A 7,430-nucleotide genomic window follows, 5' to 3' on the forward strand; every position below is an offset into this window, starting at 1 on the left:
TTGTAGAAGATGGTGGATACTAGGAGAGAGTTTATATACGAGGATTGTAAATTTAACAGTGGAAACTATTTACTTACAGCTCGTACAAAATAAATATATCTTTCAAAGTTTTATTGACCTTCAAAGTAGTCTCCAGCATAGTGTATAACCCTTGCCAGTGATGCTCTTAGCAGTGTCACATGTGTCGACAGTTCGAGTGGCGCGGTCTGTTAATCGATGAGTTGCAGCAGTCGTCAAGCAAATGCCGTGAAGTGTTTCCTTCAGTCAGAAATCGAGTTGAACTCACGAGGACTTACGTCAGGGGACCTCAGTAGGTGGTACAGCACTCAGCACTCCCATCAGTCAAACAAATCAGTAACAGTTTGCACTCTACGTGCTTGAGCATTGTTCTGCAAAATGATGGTCAGGTCCCGCAGAAAGTGTCATCACTTCTGTCTCTAAGCTGCTCGTAGGTTGTGTTCCAAAATATGTAGTGCTTTTAGTCGATATTTATTATTTCACAGAGAAATATTACATCATCATCATCGTCATCATTATCATCTTTTCCATACCCCTCCTCCGGAAGTAAGTACCATCTTGGCAGTGATGGTAGTGGTGACGGCGATGCGGAGCTATCGGGGATAGCTTCTGAAACTAAAATCAATAAATAAATAAATAACATCAAAACAAAATGAAATTAGTTTTGTGCATCACATAGACAAAGAATCAGTTATGCACCGAATTTTCTGTGTATTAGCATACCCTGTCATAGATACCTGGCTATTTCGAGTCAGACAGTATCGCTTTTGTAATGAATCGCTTTTGTAATGAACCTCGCTTGTAGTTACCGGTACTCATAACTGCGACGAGCACTAAACAATACTACTTGTAAGCCGTATATTTAGGAATGAAGTACCATCGACATTAATGGAAAACGAAGATGATGTATAATTTGACCGATATTTCATGGCTGTAAGCTGTAGGGAATAGAATAATCGAATCAAGCACGTTTAATAGATTGAATCGAGACCTCGTAAGTCATTAGCCTGCTGCCGAAATATTAATGCGTGAAGCACGTAACTGCCACCGTCACAACTTAGCAAAAGATTTGGCAGGGAGCCGAGAACTTTCAGGCCGTGTGTAAAATCGGTAAGCGAGTCTAAGGATTCCATTCAGTTCCTTGTTGACACGTCTGGTGCGGCAGTTGAAGATAGCAAAAGCCAAACCTAAGTTTAAAATTTCACGTTTAAGACATCGTTCAAGCATGAAAACCGTACAAACATGCAGTCTCTTGACCTTCGGACGGACCCCCGTATGGAAGATGTGTAACTGACTTAAGGAAGCACCGTCAAGATTTGAAAAACAGACAAATCATCTGGTCCGGATGGCATTCCTGTTAGATTTTAGAAGGAGTACTCCAGGGAATTGGTCCATCACCTCGCCTCTCTCTCTCTCCCTCTCTCTTTCTTTCTCGTCCAACACGAAGATCGAAACGAATGGTATAAAGGAAAGAAAGAAAGCGCGGGTCACTTCAGTATACAAGAAAGATGAAGGAACAGACCGCAAAATTACAGACCAATATCCCTAACTTCGGACTGCTCCCGAATCTTTGTACGTATTCTCAGTTCGAATATAATAAACATTCTTGAGGCTAAGCTGTTTATGTTGATGAATCAGCCTGATTTTAGAAAGCATCATTCGTTCAAAACTCGGCATGCCTTTATTTCACGTGATATATCTAGAACTATAAAGGAAGGTAACAGGTGGATTACATATTCTAGATTTCAGGAAGGTATATGACACGATCTCCCATCGCAGCCCGTTAACGAAGGCACGAGCATATGTAACAGGCTCAGAGATAAGAGAGTGGCTATATCCAATATGCAGCCCAGTGCAATTGGATAGCTGCTGTTCTCTTTATACTTAAATGATTTGGCGGGTCAGTAGTCTGCCGACGATGCAGCGGTCTACGATAAGTCATCAAAGCTGAGTGACTGTAGGAGGACACAAGACGATTTAGACAAAATTTCCATTTAGTGTGATGAATGGTCGCTAGCCTTAAATGCGGAAAAAATGCAAGTTAATGCTGATGAGTAGGAATAATAAACCAGTAACTTTCAGGTGAAGTATTACTATCGTCCTGCTTACTTCACTGGTAGGATTGATCCGTTCTAGGTCATGTTGAAGAATTTCGGCGAATGGCTTCTAGATTTGTTACCTGTAAGTGCCATGGAGCTGCTTTCAGAACTCAAACAGAAGTCCTTGGAGGACGGTGTTCTTTCCTAGGAACTGTAAACACAAAATTTAGAGACCCTCATTTCAAGGTAACTACCAAACGACTCTACTGCAGCTAACATTAATTGCGCATAAGGACCAAGAATACCAAATACGAAAAAAGTAGACCTCATATGGAAGCGTCCAGACAGCAGTACTACCATAACTCTATTTAAGATTAATTGTACATGGAGCCCATTGAACTTAAAGAATTCGAAACATGCAATGCCGTAGACGTATACAAAGAAAAAAAAACTCTGATAATAACTTCTCTGTAATGCAGTAGAAACACGCATACATGAAAAGCAGGAAATACACTCGTCTCAAAGTTAGCTAATATCGACTCCGGCAGCTTGTAGGTGTAGGGTAGAGTTTCGATGTTTCTGTCGCTGGTTTCGAGTGGTTCTGTGAATTTTTTGCTTGGCAGGATAACACCAGTTGTATGGTATCGTCAGTTTTCGCGGCGTATTGCGATTTTATGTCGTCCTTCTGTAGTGCTTTGCATATAGTTGTGTAATTAGGACCTATCTTTGTGATTAATTACGCAATTAGGATCGATCTTTGCGTCAGTTTCTCGACCAAAATAAATAAAGTACACTAACCTAACCTTCCTCTCCCGCATCTCGACAGGTTTCATGTGTTGGGGGTGCACTTGAGCATTCCGCCCAGGAGCACCAGGGTTCGAGTCCCAGAAAGGGCTCCGGCATTTTTAATTTCCCATCAATTCCACGTGTGTCTGGTGGTTTAATTGTGTTAGGTGGGAGCACTTGGCCTTTCCACCCAGGAGGAGCAGGGTTCGAGTTCCAGAAAGGGTTTCTCTCTCTATGTCACAACCCCGCGCCGGTAATAACGACTAGAGAGTCAACACTTGCCGGATACACTGCGTGCGACCTTGTTGTTGTCTACTAACGATGCTTTGGAATGGACTCTCTCTATGTCGCAACCCGCTACGGTAATAACGACTAGAGAGGCAACACGTGCCGGATACATTCGGTATTTTGGAATGGTGCCGGCCCTGTCCCAATACTTGCATCTCCACGATAAAACCCTCTCGCATTCTGCTAGACTGGCAAAAAAACACTACGCAGGAGTTGGCTTGGAAGGACATTCCGCACCGACCTAATTCACCTGATGCTGCGCCCTCAGATTTTCTCCTATTCCGCTCCCTATGAAATAAGCTTCAAAAGACTTCCTTTCGGAATGAAAATGTACTCCGAACATGGCTCGACGAGTTTTTCGCCTCAAAACCACGTGATTTCTACAGTCTCGGAATCGATTAATTACCCCAACGTTGGCAGACTGTTGTAAATAGTGAAGGAGATTATATTACTGATGACTAAAGTCTCTGTTATGTGTATTTGTTTGTTTATTAGCCTTATGAAAAAACGCTACGAACTTGGGCATCAAGCCTCTATGTATTAGACATACCTTCCTAGCGGCACATATGGAACTATTTGTTAGCAGCATGTAGTGTATTCTAAAATACAACTCGTAATGTCGTCACACTAATCCCTCCGGAATTGAAGGTTAGTATTATCTTCTGCCGACCACTTCAGTTGTAAGCAAAAAATGGTTCAAATGGCTCTGAGCACTATGGGACTTAACATCGGAGGTCATCAGTCCCCTAGACTTCGAACTACTTAAACCTAACAAACTTAAGGACATCACACACATCCATGCCCGAGGCAGGATTCGAACCTGCGACCGTAGCAGTCACACGGTTCCGGACTGAAGTGTCTAGAACCGCTCGGTCACCGTGGCGGGCAGTTGTAAGTAGTTAAGTTACGTAAGACCTCTTAATGGGTAGAGGATTTCTCGGAGATAGTGCTTGACAATTGGGTAAACTCCCTTACTTAAAAACATTGAAATGTGTCAAAACAATTTTATAATATAATAACCTTTCCCTCTGTGGTCGTTACATTATTTTGATGTTTTTACACTTGAGTCATTGAATGATTTTCTCTAAACCATAAAATCACTATTCATTTTAAACAAATAATAGTTTTAAAAAACTACAGTACTGATTAAGGTAAATAAGGTAACTGGAGACAAACCAGTAATGGTATGCCATTAATAACGAACGCAAAAGAGTGTTGACCACATAACAAACGAAATAATGCCGTAAGAGATAGGAACAGGGTCAACAGAATGAGGAAATTACATACTGCAAGGCTTAGAACGAACACATACGGAAAATTGGCAACATATAACAAATTAAAATTAGCGTATAAACTGGAAGGTGTAAGATACATTGTTAGACTTCACATGAGGTGGGGGGACGTGTGAGGATAGAACAGGCATAAAACCGAATCCATGCAGAGCTGGTAAATGAGAATACGGAAGACGGCGATGTCTGAGAATGTCATGAATCGCTGATCAGTGGTTGGAAGTAATTGGGATAAAAAGTTGTTTGCTATTTGAATTCACCACTCAATTACTATTTTAATCTTTATGTCACGAAGAACATGAGTGAAACAGTCACATCCCCTTCCCCTACCTTCTTCACGAAGCACATACTTCAGTCACACAGACTCGCATTCGGAAGAATGACGGTTCGGATCCACGTCCGGCCTTCCTAATGTAAGTCTTCCATGATTTTCCTGAATCGCTCCAGGCAAATGCGGGGATGGTTCCTTTGAAATAGCTAAGGCAGATTTCCTTTCGCAATCCGAGCTTGTGCTCCGTCTCTAATGACATCGTTGTCCACGGGCTGTCAAATTCTTTATCTTCCTTCCTTCCTTCGTCTTACTTCTGTTAAATTCTTTGTCTTCCTTCCTTCCTTCATTTTACTTCAGTCACGATCTCGACTGAGTAGAATGTGGTCCTCAAAACGTGTGCCTCTCTCCCTTCGCACTATGTACGTTTTTATTAATTTTTTCCTTTCGGATTGTTATCAATAGACAATGATAACAAAAATTAACAACGACACAGCAAAAACACAATAATGAAAAGTAATGCTAAGCTACCGAACTGATGTAGTACATACTCCGAACAGGTACAACATTGCCAAAGTAATGGGTCCGGATTTATAAAATATATATGCGCCTTCAGTAGGTCACTTTATAAGTCGATTAAAATATCTTTGTTCTGTTAAAGTTGACACGTAGCTGCTATACGTCGTGAGCAGCATTTCAATGTGAGCAGCATAATACAGCGTATCGAAGCCGTTCAGTACGATTTAGTGATGTGACAGAAGTCGAGAAGCCTTCTCGTAAATTATGGCAATATCTGTTATTTAGGCTGTCGCGTCCATGGTCACAGGAGAGTGCTTGACTCTGCATGCGACCGTTGAATCTAACAGTACGTTTCTTCGAGAAAAAATTGAGTGTTTGCAGGTCTAACTGATTACAGCGCCACGAATGGCATTCTTATGCCTTTTGTTGAAAAGCAAGTAACAGATTCTTATAAGCGTTCGGGAAGCAAAAATTCATATGGCGAGTTGCAGCCTAAGGAAGACAAAGGGGTGCAAGTGAGGCAACGGGCACCTACTTAATAGAAAACTGGTTTTAACATCACCACCAGTGATTGTACCACTTCGACACTAAAAACATCGCTAATTTCTTTCGTTTGTGACATGTTTTGAATCTCCGACGTTCAGTCTTGGACTACAAATGTTTGTAACCAACATACCATAGGTAATTAAATGACACTAATTGCTGTTTTTAGTATTTGTCGAATTCATGTAAGCCAAATCATGATAAATTTTCTCATGCTAAATACAAAGTCCTGTTATATCGACTTCCATTTTCCCAATTTCTGTATCAACTGTGCAGTGTCAATCAGGCAGTAAACTGATCAACAGTGATATTTTAAGCAATCACGTGACTCGAATAACTGCCTGCCGTGTCATAAACATAATCTCGGGTGTTAATGTGACTACAAGTTTCGTTTCGCTCCATACCCCGAATCTCCTACTTTCGTGTGCAGTATATGTGACTCTGCAATTGCTGGATACGTCGTTTTGGGCTAACTTACAAAGTGAATCATCATATCATTTTATTTGTTTCAAGAGCACAAGCAACGGCAACAGTTACGGGAAGAATATCGATTCGTATCTTCAGTCCGTTGCAGTATATGTGACTGCAACTGCTCGATGCGTCGTTTTGGGCTAACTTACAAAGAAGCTGGCCGTGAAAGGTTACAAAGTGAATCACTCTATCATTTTATTTTTTTCAAGAGCACAAGCAACGAAAGCAGTCACGGGAAGAATATAGATTCGTATTTTCACTCTGGTGAACGAACGCTGACATATGGCATCAACTTGAAATCAGAGTGATTTCTTACACCGGACATTATAAACCGTGTCTACTTAGTCTTGTTACTGTTGATCCAACACATTCCCATTCGCATCCCAGAAGTTTCCTGGCACCCTGTTTTGCCAGTTGTTTCTCGGTGGAAGAACAGGTCGACAACTTTCGATCGGAGTGACAAGGACAGACTGATGTCAGCTTTCACACGATGAAGTCGGCGTGGAGATATTTCGAGTGACTTAAGAATCTCATATATAATATTAACTGATTTTCTGTCCAATAGAGGAGGAGGAGAAGATTCGTATTTAACGTTCCGTCGACAACGAGGTCATTACAGACGGAGCACAAGTTCGGATTAGGGGAGGACGGAGAAAGAAAGCGGCCGTTTCCTTTCGATAGAGCCATCCTGGCATTTACCTCAAGCGATTTAAGGAAATAGCGGAAAACCTGAATCAGGATGGCCAGACGCGGGTTTGAACCGTCGTCCTCTCGAATGCGAGTCCATTGTGCTAACCACTGCCCTACCCTGCTCAGTTTTTCGCCCAAATGAACTATTAAAAAAAAAAAAAAAATTCTTCCTGCACAGCAAATCTGTAAAAGCATACAACGATAACAATGACGAACTAGTCACGTTCAAATTTAGATGATGCTATTTTATTTTAATTAGTGTATCACCCTGCTTTTTAGGTTACTGTCCCGTTGCTGTCAGCGGACTTGAGGGACCAGCGAAGTTCTGACGTCACATTTTAAACTCTTAGATGAAACGTAGACGATATTTACCATAACAGTTGGAACATTAACCTCATTTAATGTTGTTAAACAAGTGTATAAATACATCCAGAAATTCATAATGCAATACAAGTGCTACTTGTAAAGGTACAGTTCTCTTCTTAGATGATTGTTGTGTTGTTTTGGATGAACATTTGT

This window comes from Schistocerca serialis, chromosome 4 (assembly GCF_023864345.2).
Source record: "Schistocerca serialis cubense isolate TAMUIC-IGC-003099 chromosome 4, iqSchSeri2.2, whole genome shotgun sequence".
Classification (NCBI taxonomy): domain Eukaryota; kingdom Metazoa; phylum Arthropoda; class Insecta; order Orthoptera; family Acrididae; genus Schistocerca; species Schistocerca serialis.